At 49.4% G+C, this 15176-nt stretch overlaps 1 long non-coding RNA gene across 11 annotated transcripts in view; it reads left to right on the forward strand.

Annotated features, from left to right (window-relative positions):
• LOC105716817 (uncharacterized) overlaps positions 1-15176 on the forward strand; it is a 365411-nt gene that overhangs the window by 237068 nt on the left and 113167 nt on the right. For 9 of the 11 annotated variants that reach the window (XR_010345628.1, XR_010345629.1, XR_010345630.1 and 6 more), the window contains exon 6: positions 13930-14091. The exons of the other annotated variants lie outside the window; for them this stretch is intronic. This is a non-coding gene — a long non-coding RNA (uncharacterized LOC105716817). The remainder of the gene's footprint in view (positions 1-13929; positions 14092-15176) is intronic. 11 annotated transcript variants of the gene reach the window in all.

Genomic DNA, 15176 nt, shown 5'->3' on the forward strand with positions numbered 1-15176 from the left:
TCTATTGCCCAGGCTGGAGTACAATGGTGTGATCTCAGCTCACTACAACCTCTGCCTCCAGAGTTCAAAGGATTCTTCTGCCTCAGACTCCAGAGTAGCTGGGATTACAGGTGTGTACCACCACATCCAGCTAATTTTTGTAATTTTAGTAGAGATGAGGTCTCACCATGTTGGCCAGGCTGATCTCAAACTCCTGACCTCAAGTGATCCACCCTTCTCAGCCTCCCAAGGTGGGAGCCTCACACGGTGGGGATTACAGGTGCGAGCCACCGTGCCTGGCCCCAGCCGTCTTTCTGATTCACTCTTTTGTAGTAGTGGACATTTAAGAAGACACTGTTTGTTTGTTTGCTCTCATCCAAAGTGCTTGTGCTTGAATAAAGCGAGAGTAGGGAGAGAGGAACTCATGTTTCACTGAGCTGCTTTTCGTTTGGGCTCTCATTTAATCTCTCTGACAACCTTCTGCAGCAAGCGTTTTTCGCTCCCATATTTACACCCGAGGAAGGTGAGGCTCACAGAGGAGAAATTTCTTTCCCCAAGCCCCACATTGAGCAGTGGGTAGAAAATCAGCCCAGGTCCCTCTGTCTCCATCTCTGCAACCTGGCTCTCTGCATGCCACATTGGCTCCTTACCGAGATCAGCTGTGCCAGGGCAGGCTGGAGGGCAAGGAGGCTGGCTGGGCTCCTGCTAGGGCAGGCGGCACCCAGAGCCATTCCAGCTCTGCTGGTCCTGTTCGAGAGGCCAGCAAAGTTCAAATATTGGCCCTCTCCTTACAGCTGCCTACCTGCCCTCCCTCAGGAAGCACGGAGGGAGGGAAGTGTGCAGAGACCTTGTGTACAGATACTCTGCGCGTATCCTCTCATTTACCAAACGGGAAGACGCTGTGTGGGGAACGTGACTGGCTTCATTCCACAGAAGAGATGCCAGAGTCTGGAGTAGAACCCAGGACCCCTGATTCCCAGGCCCGTGCACTGAGGCTTTCTTGTCTGCCATCTCCCAGCCCCTCTCTTTGCCTTCCCTGATCTCCTTGAGCTCTTTAATGGGTCATCTGTTGGGACCTTTCATGACAAGATGTCATTCACGGTCTCCCCAGTTCCATTTATGTGTGGATCTCTTCTCTGGGAAGAACATAAATATCTTAGAGACAGAGGCCAGGTTGTGACCTTCTCTTTGGCTCTGGCTTGAAGTTGAGGAAGGAGCTGGGCTTCGAGCACCTCGGATCTGGGTTCCAACCCTGCTTGTGTGGCCGAGGGCCCGCTGCTTGTCACTGAAGTCAAGTGACGTCTCTTCCCACTGTTGCATTCCCCGACAGCACTAACAATGGCTCCCTTGACTGGACACCTAGAGAGCCAGGCCCTGTGCTCAGGACTTCACTGTTTGTGGTCCCTGGTAGTGGAATCTCTCATCCACAAGGTGGTGATTCCCCTGGGAGTGGGCAGAATGTAGTCAGAAGAGAACCTGGATGGGGACAGGCATCCTATATCCTGCGCTTACCCGCTCCTACCCACTCACTGATGTGCTTGACTGCCCAGCCAACAGTTACTGAGCACAGTAGTGTATGATGGACACTGAGGCTCTGGGGGAGGTCATAGGCTTTGAGTCCCAGAGTCAGTGATGCAATCAGTGGGGAGCCCAGGCATTTAGTCTAGGTTCTGTGCCGCGTGACAAGTCTTTGCCCTCTCTTCATCCTGGAGAGACCCTGGGTTCTCACCTCCCTGGGCTGTGGCACCAGACAAGCTGGCCAAGGTAGGGGCCCTGGTGTTCTGGCCCCCAGCCGGGTCCTCAGCACTACTGAGTGCTAGCTCATGGTGAGTGTTCAGCCACTGTTGGATGAATGGAGGAATGACTGAATTTCCCAGGATGTGCAGATGCTGCACCTAATCCCTTGGATTTTAACTAGCACAAGGGTTTGCTCTCTGCTGGCTGCCCCTTGCCAAGGCACAGCCTTCCCTCAGCCTGTTTGCTTGTATTCGGGCCACACCTGAGGCCCCCAGCTGGCGTTCGGTCTCCTCCTGCAGGCAGAGGCTGCCCAGTGCCAACTGCACTTTGTATCTCTCCCCAACCCCCACTCCCTGTCTCCTGCTTCCTGCCCTCCGTCCCGCCACGGGCTCCCGCCAAACCAGCCCACATGGCCTCGTTTTGTTCAGCCACCTCAGTTTCAGGCAGACCAGTCCAGCCAGGTCTCCCAGCCTGCTTCACACACTCCTTTGAAGCCTTGACAGGCAGCCAACCGAGCTGGCCCGAGCACGCAGGGCAGGGTGCTGGTGCCGGCGCCCTGGCAGCTGCTTCCCGCCTTTCTGGCTCCTGTGACCTGGCTGCTCCCAGGCCCATTCATATGGGGACAGAAATGCCCAGACCTTCTCCTCGGCTGGCATGGGCATTGCATCCGGGGCTGCCGGCTGGGGCTGTTCCCACAGCCCAGTCTTTTCCCAGGCTCCCCGTTATCCATAGTGAAGCCCTCTGGTTCATCCCAGGCTGTGCAGCCCACAGCCTCAGTCCCAACAAAGGAGAACTGGCAGCAGGAATAGCCTGGCTGAGTTCTGAGCTCTCCAAGGAAAGGCAGGGCTGGGCAGAGGGTAGGAGCACAGACTTTGGCTTCAGCCAAAAGATTCAATCAGATGCAAGATTCAGTGAGTGTTGAGCACCTCACTCTGCCATCACTAGCTAGGGACCTATCTGCTTTGTGCCTCTGTTTTCTCTTCTATAAGTGGGTAGCACAGAGCACCCAGTTCACTGGCACAGTGAAGGGTGATGAATACCAGAGGTTAGCACATTGCAAGCTGAGCCTTCAACATGAGTTGCTGGGGGAACGCTGTGATCATGTGGGGATCTTCATTCTAGTAGCTGAGGAGTATCAGAGCCTAAAAGACTCTCATGTACAAGAGGGGTCTCCTGTTCCTATTTTTAAATTTTTAAATGTTATTTATTATTTTTGGAACAGGGTCTTGCTTTGTCACTCAGGCTGGAGTGCAGTGATGTGATCTCAGCTCACTGCAGCTTCGACCTCCCAGGCTCAAGCAATCCTCCCACCTCAGCCTCCAAGTAGGTGGAACAACAGGCATACACCACTGCGCCTGGCTAATTTTTAATTTTTTTGTAGAGATAGGGTCTTACTATGTTGTCCAGGCTGGTCTCACACTTCTGGACTTAGGTAATCCTCCCACCTCAGCCTCCCAAGTAGCTGCTGGGACTACACCACCACCACCGTGGCTGACTGACTGGCTGGCTAATTTTTTATTTTGTTTTATTTTTTGTAGAGTGCAGAGGCTGTATCACTGCTTACTGCAGCCTTGACCTCCTGAGCTTAAGCAATTCTCCCACCTCAGCCTCCCAAGTTGCTGGGACCACAGGTGCACACCACCAGCCTCAGTTAATTTTTTTATTTATTTTTATTTTTTATTTTTTTGCTGTAAACAGGGCCTTATTGCATTGCACAGGCTGGCCTTGAACTCCTGGGCTCAATCAACCTGCCTACCTCAGCCTCCCAAAGTGCTGGGATTACAGGTATGAGCCATTGTGCCTGGCCTCCTATTTTCTAAATTTCAAAAAATAGTACATGATTACACTACAATTTAAGAAATTCAGATAAGTAAAAGAAAACTTACAAAATGCTTGTTGCTGGATGTTGTGGCTTGCGCCTGCAATTCCAGCAATTTGAAAGGCTGAGCTGGGAAGATCGCTTGAGCCCAACAGCTTGAGACTAGCCTGAGCAACAGAGTGACACCCTGTTTTTACAAATTTTTTTTTTTAAATTAGCTGGACGTGGTGGTGGGCACCTGCCGTTCCAGCTCCTTGGTGGCTGAAGAGGAAGGATCACTTGAGCCTGGGAGTTAGAGGCTGCAGTCAGTTGTGACTGTGCCGGTGCACTCCAGCTCGGGTGACAGAATGAGACGCCATCTTAAGAAAAAGAAAAAGGAAAAAAAACGTGTTATCCTACCAACACATTTGCAAACACGGATGCATACCCCTACACACGCTTGAATTGCTAGTTTATAATGATATGTAATAATAGTTTCTGTGGACATAACAGTGTATACCTATTATATACATATGTAAGTTTCATTTCATATTAAATACATATTTCTGCATATACATATATTTGAATAGGTGAAGAATAGGCTCCTCTGCTTTTGTAACCAAGTTTTGTCATTGAATATAAGTTGAGTTTTGTTTTTTTCTGTTAGGAAATTTCAGGGAAATATTTCAAGGCCACCTGGTATGTTATAACACAAACACGTTATATCCATCTTACAAACATGTTACGTCCATTTTACAGTTGAGGATGTGGAAGTGCTGAGACGCAACATAAGATCCCCAAAATTTCTCAGCTACTTGGGGCACAGCTGACATCCAGAAGCTTCTGGGAAGGCTTTTGGAGTTCCCCAAGGCAGAGTCAACAAGAATGCAAGTTCCTTGAGAACAGGAACTGTGTGCCTCACTCACTGTCACCCCCCGGCACCTGCTGCAAAGAGGGCATTCTGTTAGTAGTTACTGAATGAATAGACACAGGAAGTTCAGTCTTCTGTTTTGATCTCATTTCTTGCTCAAATCTCATCACAACACTCAACATGTCTTTCCACATGCCCCCCCAACTAGCCTGTGTACCCCTCAAGTCAGGACCATGTCAGATTGTCTTTGAATCCCTCAGCCCCAGTCCCAGAGCAGGTGTTCAGTAAATGAATATTGAATTATGGAAACAGGGATCTCTCCATTCTGGATTCAAGATAGCGCCCTCCCTAAGAAGTTTTTCTGAGCTCTTTCACGCCAAAGTTCTCCAAACCATTGTGTTGACAGCTATCTGCCTGCCGCCCTCAGCCCAGGAGCAACTTGAACATCAGCCCTGCCTGTCACACTGGGGTTGGCGCACCTGGCCTGTTCCAGGAAAGAGCGCAAGGCTGAGGGTTAAGTAACACCTGGAGTGGTTAGGAGGCTGGGCACCTCCTCCTTGTGAATCTCCCGGGCTGTGTGGCGGGTGGTGGGTGACTGGCAGGGGAGGGACCCTTGGCACTGCTCTGGCTTTGTATTTGCTGCCAGCGGGGCCTTTAATGCTCCAGGGGCTGCTCACCCAGCCAAGGGCATTGTAGAACACAAAAGCTGCAGAAAGCAGCACAAATAAAGTGAAAACGACCCAGGAACTGCCAGGGAGCTTATCAGTCTGTTTCCTCATTATAGGTATGGGGTGTAGGGAGGCACGGGGAGCATTTCTGGGCCCTGTGATTGCCTGCACGTTGCACGGGCCCCTGGTATTGTGTACAAAGCATTCACCTGGAAGCTAAGCAAGGCTCTTCACCTTGCCAAATTGACTGAATGAGTCCAAACTCTTAGAGTTTTTGTGAGGATTAGATAGGATAAGTTAAAGTGCCTGCTCTCTGTGTGAGCATCAAATAATGGTAACAGCAATGGTAGTAGTAACATTAGCAGCTAATACTTTCTGAGCACTTCATACGTGCCAAACACTATTTCAACTGCTTATGTTAATTCATTTAATCTTCATAAAGACACTAGACGTAGATAGTACTGTTACCTTCATTCTATAGATGAGAAAACCGAAGCTCAGAGATGTTAAGTAACTTCCTTAAGATGTGGAATTTGAACCTGGCACTCTGGTTGTGAAGCGCTGGTCTATAGCTACCTTGCTACCCATTTCTTCCCCCTAATCTTGGGATATTTTGTTCCCCTACTTATTATGATGGCGAGGACAATTATGTGATGATGACGATGATGATGACGATGACAGTGATGGCAGTGGTGACGGAGGAAGACCTGCCTCCATTTTGTGTAGTGATCTCCTTCTTGCTGGGATTTCAAATTCATTTTCATTGTTGATTCTGAGAGCAAGCCTTGGAGGGAGAGTAATTCTGAAATCCGAGGAAACTGGGCCTGAAGGGGCAGCTGAAGACCCATGTAGTCATGCGGTGGAGTCTGCGAGGCCCAGAGCTGAGGAGGAGGTCATGGTCCTAGAAGCTGTCGCAGCCCATACTGCTGTGCCTGCAGCTCTGGATCCTGACTGTGTGAATGGGCCCAGAGCTGCTGGAACCTGCGGGGCTACAGCAAGAAGTGTGGGGAGGTTGCCCTATTCCTGTTGCCTTCATGAACATGTGTTGTTCCCTCAGGATAGGAAACTGAGGCTGTTCCCTTGACCTCTCCAGACAGTACAGTGATGACCTCGCCCTGTCATGAAGATGGTGGATCACAGCTACCATTCGCTGTGTATGACCTTCATTTATTTCATTTAATCTCATCAGTAGCCCTGAAAGAGGCATATTATATTTCTATCATGGTGTACCATAATTGCATCAGTTACTTTTGCCACGGTAATGCCGAGTAACAGCTACAGAATCTGAGTGGCTTTCAGTATTAAGCATCTGTTATCTACACATCTGAGGAGATTGGCTGAGCAGCCCTGCCAATCTTGGCTGGACTGCCTCTATGTCTGGGGTATGGCTGCCCGGTGGCTGATGTGATTTTGCTGGAGTGGCTGGGGTGTCTCACTCTGCTCTCTGGGTCTTTCATCTCCTTCTGGAACCAGCAGACTAGCTGGGGAAATGTCCTTCTTATGGTGAAAAGCACAGAGCATGAGCCAGACCACTCCAAAGTGAGCAAGCCCTTTCCAAGCTTCTGCCGGCCCCTCTTTAGCTAGCACCCCATTGGCTGAGGCAAGTGACCTCACCACACTGAGTGTCAGAGTGGGAAGGCACTGCAGAGGTGCATGGTAGAGGGTGAGGGTGCAGGTGGGGCGAGGAGTTAGGAGCTGTATGCACTTGATCACAGGTAACGTCATCTCACGTGTCCTCAGACTTCTCTGAGCTTTGCTGTCATCCTTACTTAAAAATAATTGCATCATTAGAAAAAAGGAGAGACTAACAATGACTGAATACCCAATAATCCACTTAAGGAGACCAGTGGTATGACTCTCTGAGGCTCTATAGGACCAGGGGGCTTTATCAAGGTTGCTTAACGGAGCAGTGGCTCATCCAGCATTGGAATGGCACCTGCCTGGTGCGTGTGTGTGTGTGTGCGCATGTGTATGTGCGTGTGTGTACATGTGTGTGTGCGTGTGTGTATGTGTGTGTACGAGTGTGTGCGTGTGTGAGCGTGGGTGCGTGTGCTTGAGTGCACGTGAGTGTGCGTGTCTGTCCGTGTGTGTGCGTGTGTGCACATGTGTGTGAGCGTGCATGTATGTGAGCGTGCGTGTGTGCATATGTGTGTGTGAGCATGTGTGAGCGTGCGTGTGTGCGCGTGTGTGTGAGCGTGAGTGTACCCACACCTGTGCCCAGGTCAGACTTCTGTGACTCTTGCAGTCAATTCTCCCTCACAGTGTTGCTTGGTGGAGGCTGGAAGGAAAAGAAGCTTTAAGAGAAAGAAATTGTGACCTCTTTTTCCCCAGGTTGATAGAGCCACAGGCTTCCCAAAGGCTTCTCCCTGGGTGGCCACCCCAGGGGCTAGAACATAGCAGAGAATTTTTCGTGAAATCTTTGGAGTCTTCAGAAGAAGGTCTTTTGAGATAGGTCATGGAGAAATGAGGCCCCTGAGTCATAAATTAGCCATAGTGTGCAGGCTGGGGCCTCACAGGTCCAGAGAAATGTCCAGCCTTGAGAACTGAAACTGACTTGGGGCTCTGAATTTGACCATGACCTTGAAGTAAGGCATTCCTCCTTGTGTAGCTGGAGCTGTTTCCCCTTCTCCTTTGTCCCCTTTCGCTATGGCACAGCCCCAGGGAGTCCAGATGCCAAATTAAGCCTTTGGCCTGTATCCTGAATCCATTCCCTTAGGAATACTTTTCTTCCCTTGCCTGCCAGAGCCCCCTCTCCACACTTTTACTTGCTTTCCCATGTCAAGGAGACCCATCTGAAAGTGATTCCTGGGTGGCCAAAGTCAGAAGGCTGGGAATCCAACTACTTTGCCAGCCACCTCCCCAGCCTGGCGAGCTGTGAGCTTACAGGTGGTACCATCTGCACTTTTTTTTTTTTTTTTTGCCCTGACCTTTAGCCTAATAAACGCACAGGGCAGAGATTTGAATGGGGGGAGATAGAAACAAGATGTTCTCTTCCTCCCTCGCTCCCTCTTTTTTCTCCTCCTTTTCTTCCTCTTTCCCTCTCTACGCTTATTCTATGTGAAACATCAACCCAGGGGTGTATTTATTTTTCCCAGTGAAATAAAGGTTTGTAAGGAGAATGCCCTTTTCTCTACAAGGACTGGTATTCTCTTCCTCCTGGAAAACTTCATCTTTCTGGATCTGGGGGAAGAAGCCCATTTCCCACAAAACTGTTCTCACCTCCTGGACTCTCCATTCTGGAACCTGACACTTCCAGGGCTTTGTTCTGACCTAGAACACGCTTACTGTGCTGTCCTGGCTTCTCTCTTTGTGTGTGTGTCCACTGAGCCATTTGAAGGCGGTGACCGTGGCTCCTTTATTTATCTCTGTGTCCTCTGTGCCTACTGCAGTGTCAAACACGGCATGGAAGCTAAACATGCATGTGCAAAATGGAACAAATGTCAGTACAGGCAGGGACACCCTTAGTTCAGCAGGGAGCTTGGGCTCCGGATCACTCAGCTCTGGCTTGGAAGCCAGAACACCTGGCTCTGTCACAGCACAGACAGAACCCGTGGCTCCATATACACAGTTTATTCGTCACACTTGGCAAATGTGTGCCAAAGCTGAAAGAGCTCTACCTGAGAGTCTGACAGATTGAGATTTGCATCCTTGCTCTGCCTTTTCCCAGCAGGGGACTTTTGAGTAAGTTACTTTACAGCTGCCTTTGCCACGGTTTCCCCATCTGTGAAATGAACAGAGAAACACTTGCTTTGCCTGATCTGCTGAAAAGAACAGAGATTATATTTGCAAAGTCCTGGCATGAGCAGTAGCTATTATGGCTATTTTATTTATCCTGAAAAGCAACTGCTCATAATATCATGTGCCGGGCAGGGGTAGGGGGCAATAAAAGCATCTGTGGCAAGGATCCAGTTATTTGCAGGCTTCTCTTCTGTCTGGCTTTGTTTACTGTCATGCAGGAAAAGTGCCTTCACCACAGCACAGCAGTAAACCTGTTGGCTACTCTAGCCCCGCCTGAGTTCCCAGGAAATTGGCAGGAGAGGAGCTGCCTGCTGCTTGTGGGCCTGCTGTTTGGGCTGCAATCGCTGTGGGAACACACAGGGTTAGGAAAACAAATACATGACTCACTGGGGACTTCCAACCTCAAGCCAATGAGGCGCTGACACCTTGCAATTTCTAAGGGTTCCCAGTAGATATCCATGTGTCTGCTCAGCCTTCCTTGGACTTGAGCCTGTCTCTCTGCTCTCACACTCTGTGGGGGGCGAGGGGATGGAATGCTTTTGTTCCTACCCTTCTTCCCTCCTGCATTTACAGAGCCTTGCTAGGTGCTGGGAATGTGATGATGAATAAGGCACAGTGCAGGGCACAGCCAACTCAGCACATGTGGTCCGCTGGACAGCAGCCCCCCAAAGATGACCACACTCCCTGAGACCTTTGACTGTTACCTCATGTGGCAAAAAGGACTTTGTCGATGTGATTAAGTTAAGGGTCTTGAGATTGGAAGAGTATGCTGAATTTCTCAGGTAGACCCAAAGTAATCACAAACAGTTACTTATTAGTGGTTCCTTATTAGAGGGAGGCAGAGGGAGACTGACTACCTGAGAGGAGACGGTAGACTGAGACTGACTACCGAGATGCGACCACGGAAGCAGAGGTTGTAGTGATGCAGCCAGGAGCCAAGACATGCTGGCAGCCTCTGGAAGTGGAAGCCAAGAAATTGATTTTCCTTTGGAGCCTCCAGAAGGGCCCAGCCCTGCTGGTGCCTTGCTTTCAGTTCCTTATGACTTGTTTCAGCTTCCGACCTCCAGCATGATAAGAGAATAAATTTATGTTGTTATTAGCCACCAAGTTTGCGCTTATTTGTTACAGCAGCAAGAGGAACTAATACAGTGTGTCCCTGCCATATTCTAAGTGTTAACACCACTTCCCTAATGATGAAGGAGACTGATTGGCTCGGTGGTTCCAAGCTAGAACCCTGGAGTCCCAGTGCTTTGTTCCAAGTTCACGTCCACCTTTTGTTGGTTAAGGGGCCTTTTGCCATGTTGCTTCTCAAAGCCTCATGTTCGTCTGTCATCTGTAAAATAAGAGTAATAGTAATTTCCATGTCATGTGTGGTGATGAGGATTGAGCTGTGAAATGCACGCGAAGTTCGCTATCTGGAGCACAGTCTGTACCCCAGCGCCTTCCTCCTGTGCCTCCTCATCAACAGGAAGGCACTGGATGCTGGAGACCCAGTCAGCAGGGATGCCGCAGTGCTGGGCAATGTCTGGAGAGGTTTTCTGGGGTGGGGCTTGTGGATAGGAGGATTGATAGGACATTTAGTAGTTTTGGCTGTTCTGAAACAGTCACTCACTCCTGATCCTCACAGGCACTGCAGTTCACAGGCAGCCTCAGTTTACCTCTGCAAGCTACTCATGGACATACATCATTCTTTTATTTAGTAAACAGGAATCTTGCCCCTGCCATGTACCTGCCAGTCATCGTAGGAGTGAGTAGAGTGGATGGAAGCTGCCGCAGGGTTACCACGCCTGGGCTTTGACAGAAAGGTACTAGAAGGCTGTCAAAGCAGCTCCTGGAGGACAGCTGAGCAGGTGACTGTTAGAGAAACCCGAGGCTTTGTTAGGGCCAGGACTTGGCCACAGGGTGCTGTTCCATTTCTGCCTGTCCCTGCTGCATGGAGGATGCAGCCTCCAGGCCTGCCATGGGTTCAGACTCTTTCTCTGGGACATTCGGGATGGCTTTGATGCTCTTTGGTTTGTCACACTTGCTATTGAGATTCTCACCAAACAGCTGCCTGGGCCCCTCTCCTCCTGAGCAGTTAGCCACCGCCACTGCCACTGCCAGAGGTCCAGAGAAGGAGGCTCTCCCAGGCAGTGGGAGGAGGCAGAGGTTCCCAATACCCAGCACTTCTAGGGGGCTGGGCACTGTGCTGGGCCTTAGGCACTGAGATCACCCCACCTCGAAGGGCAGGAGACACTGGGCTCATTTTACAGCCTCCCCCCTGTCTTTCAGTTGGTTACGGGGCATAAAGCCCATCTGTTTTTATTTTGCACATGTATTCAGAGGGGAGTAATCATTATCACTGCTTCCCACATGGGGAAACTGAGGAACAGAGAGGCTGACTGGCTTATGGTCACACAATGAGTAAGAGGTGATCTCATATGAGATTCTCTGATTTATGCTTTTAATAGATTTTTTTCAGGTATGGGTTTGGGGGAGCTTGCTTTGATTTGCTGTAGAGAATGTTCTTTTCCCCACCTGGAAATGCAGTTGTCACTGTTACTGTGTTGTTGCAGTTTGTTTGCATTCCTGAGACCATGTCAGCAAAAGGCTTGGAGAGGGCAGTCTGGGGCAGCCTTGAAGCATCTGGCCTGTAAGAAGAGTCCATTCTGAGGGAGGATCTCAATGCATTTTTTTTTTGAAAGGAAGTCTTGCTCTGTCGCCCAGGCTGGAGTGCAGTATGGAGTAATCTTGGCTCACTGCAACCTTCGCCTCCTGGGTTCAAGTAATTATCCTACCTCAGCCTCCTGAGTAGCTGGGACTACAGGTGCCTGCCACCACGCCTGGCTAATTTTTGTATTTTAGAAGAGACAAAAATTATTTTTTTATGTGTATTTTCACATATGTATTTTCACTATGTAGGTCAAGCCGGTCTCGAACTCCTGACCTGAAATGATCTGCCCAGCTCAGCCTCCTAAAGTGCTGGGATTATAGGTGTAAGCACTGCACCCAGACCTCAATGCATGTTTTTAGCATAAATACATGGGTTAGCTGTGCCCACAGACAGAAGGGAGTACCCAAGCATCCCATGTTCTCTACCCTTGCTGAGAAGCCTGGGCTCTGAACCCCATGCCTCAGTGGGACCCAGAGCTGCTCAGGAGCACACGAAGCTCAGTCTCTGCCCCTGCCTTCCAGGTAAACATAAACGCTGCTGGCATTGGTGGCTGAGAGCCCGCTAGCGCATTGAGCTCAGTGCCATTCCTGGTGTTGGTGGGGAGGTGAGGGTGCAAAATCACCCTTGATGAAGAACCACTGGTGTAGTCTAGTGGTTCCCAACATTTGCAATACCAGAAATCCCTTTTACTGGCTCTCCTTCCCTGGGAGGGAGTTTATCAGCCCAACAAACTTCATGGTTATGTATTTATTTCTCCACTTTCTCATCTAAAAATACCTGCCAGTGGGAGTTTCTGATCCGGGTCACCAAGCTGCGTTGCTATAATTTGGGCCAGTATCAAGCAAAGACGCTTGATATTTTAGGTGACAACTGTGACCTTATTGGGAAAAAAAAGGTGCAATTTCTGGTAGACTTCTTGACTCTTTGAAAAATAGCTTGAGGACCCCCATAGAGGAGGCCTGAGATTGGAATCACTGGTATAAACTTTCATTTTGCTGTGTGGAATTAAGAATTTGGATCAAATGTCCATGGAAGATTCCTTTGAGCTCCACATTTCCTCCAGAGCCTCTGTCCTGTCTTGTCCCCTTTTGGCGTGAGCGGTGTCATTATTCAGCACGTATTTATTCAGTGATCACCACATGCCTGGCACTTCCCTGGCTGCGAGGTTGCCGCGGTGAACAGCAGACGCAGCCATGGTCCTAATGGGGTCTGTAGCCAAGTGAGGGAGGCTAAGAAAGAAAGAATGTCGTTTCCAGCAGTGATAAGTGCTGAGAGGGAGGTGTGGCACGTGAATGGGCTTGAGGGTGCTGGTCTCCGGAGTAACAAGCCTCTGGAAACGATCAAGCCACCCATTTCCCAGCTCTGCCCGTTGCACAGCTTCAACTTGGCCCCTTCAGGGTCATTTAGCAGATTCATTGACAGGGCCCAGTTCCTGTTATTTGACTCCTTGGGGACGGAATCCTTTATTGCTTGCAAAAATACTCTCTGCAGTAGGTTGTGTCTTACTAATTGAGAGGGGTTCTGAGAAGCGGAGCAGCCCCATCTCACTAGATTCAGTGAGAGGAGGCCCTGTAGGTACCTTGAACCTGACGTGGTAGACAAAGCACCCTGCTGAGAGCTGGGCAGGTCTTTGGAAGGAGATTTAATGTTCTGCAGTAGGAGAGATGATAGTTCCTCTCTCCCTCTCCAGATGTCTGCAGCCAAGTCGTCAGAACACAGAAGGGATCTTGCAGCCATTGCGTCTTTGTGCTCAGGTCCTGTCGGAGGGAGGGAAGGGAAGCAGGAGGAGGGGAGAGACGGATCAGCTACATGTGCCAAGCCAACCTACTCAGCACTGGGTGTCCCTCCTCTTGGTCACTGGAAGGCTTTCTTCCTCCTGGCCACAATCAAACACCGTTTCTTCTTTCTGCCTTTGTTCCCTGTGGGTCCGTGACTGTTGCTGTGTGAAATAGTAGCTGCTTGGCAGGGGACTTCATGGAGGTTCCTGCTCAGGTTCCTGCCTCCCCTCCTTTCCCCCTTCTTCCCTCCTGCCACCTTTCCTTACCTGGCAGTCACCTAATTCTTCTCTTTTAAAATACGGTTCAGAGAACAATCCGCACCAGCTGCCTTGGGGAATCCTCCAAAGAGACGAATTCTACCCTGTGCCCACCCTTCCTCTAGTTAATGCCTTTCGGTGCTCCCTCCCTCCCCTCCTGTTGTCCTCAAGTGAATGCCCTAAATGGCCCTTGCTCAGCCTCTAAGGCCCTGGCGGATGCTGCTTCTCCTTGTAGCTGGGTGGGTTTCAGGAAATGCCCCATCTGGGCATGAGAGATGGGCAGCCATACCTCAGGGAAAATGGTGGTGGGGAAGAGAGTCTAGCCACAAAGAGCAAAAAAGACAGGGAGGAGATGGCTCAGAGGGAGTCTTGGTAAGCACTTGGGCTCTTTCTCTATTGAGAGGGGACCATTGGAAATTTTTAAAAGATTCTGATTTGCATTTTACTCAGATCCTTATGGCTGCTATGTTGAAAGTGGGCTGGAAGTGGCAAAGGTGGAAAGACAGGCCGATCAGGAGGCTATTGTGGAAATCCAGCGTATGACAGTAATCCTGGCCTGGGGCAAGCAGAGGAGATGGTGAGACCTGATCAGATTCAGAATATATCTCAAAGGTAAGATTTGCTGGTGGATTGGCTATGGGGTGCCAAAGAAATATGATCCCAATTGTTGTTTATCTCCTGCAACTACAGAATGGAGTTTCCATCTGTTGATATGGGCGAATCCTCAGGTTGAGCAGGAGTGCCTATTCGTTTGTTTGTATTTTGGATAGAGATGCAATTGTTATGTTTGAGATGTTGGTCAGACCTCCAAGTGGAGGCAGTGAGGAGGCAGCTGCATGTACAGATCCTCAGTGTCCACTTGGCCAGGCCATGGCACTCAGACATGTGATCAAACACCAGTTTAGATGTCATCATGGAGTATGTTTTGAATGAGGTTAACATCTAAATCAGTAGACATTGAGGAAGGGAGTTTATCCTCCACAATGTGAACAGGCCTCCTCCCATCAATTGAAGGGTTTTTTTTTTTTAAATTGCATTTTATCTTTTGGGGTACATGTGAAGAACGTGCAAGATTGTTGCATAGGTACACACATAGCAGTGTGATTTGCTGCCTTCTTCCCTTTCACCTATATCTGGAATTTCTCCCCATGCTATCTCTCCCCGACTCCCCACCCCTCGCAGTCCCGCCCCTATTTCCCCCAACAGACCCCAGTGTGTAGTGCTCCCCTCCCTGTGTCCATGTGTTCTCATTGTTCAACACCCGCCTATGAGTGAGAACATGCGGTGTTTGATTTTCTGTTCTTGTGTCAGTTTGCTGAGAATGATGGTTTCCAGGTTCATCTATATCCCTACAAAGGACACGAACTCATCATTTTTTATGGCTGCATAATATTCCATGGTGTATGTGTGCCACATTTTCCCTGTCCAGTCTATCATCGATGGGCATTTGGGTTGGTTCCAAGTCTTTGGTGTTATAAACAGTGCTACAATGAACATTCGTGTGCATGTATCCTTATAATAGAACGATTTAGAATCCTTTGGATGTATATCCAGTAATGGGATTGCTGGGTCAAATGGAATTTCTATTTCTAGATCCTTGAGGAATTGCCACACTGTCTTCCACAATGGTTGAACAAATTTACACTCCCACCAACAGTGTAAAAGTGAGTTGAAGGGTTTAAGAGTAAAAAGACCAA

Source organism: Aotus nancymaae, unplaced genomic scaffold, assembly GCF_030222135.1.
Source record: "Aotus nancymaae isolate 86718 unplaced genomic scaffold, 86718_ANA_hifiasm-v0.15.2.pri h1tg000036l, whole genome shotgun sequence".
Taxonomy (NCBI): domain Eukaryota; kingdom Metazoa; phylum Chordata; class Mammalia; order Primates; family Aotidae; genus Aotus; species Aotus nancymaae.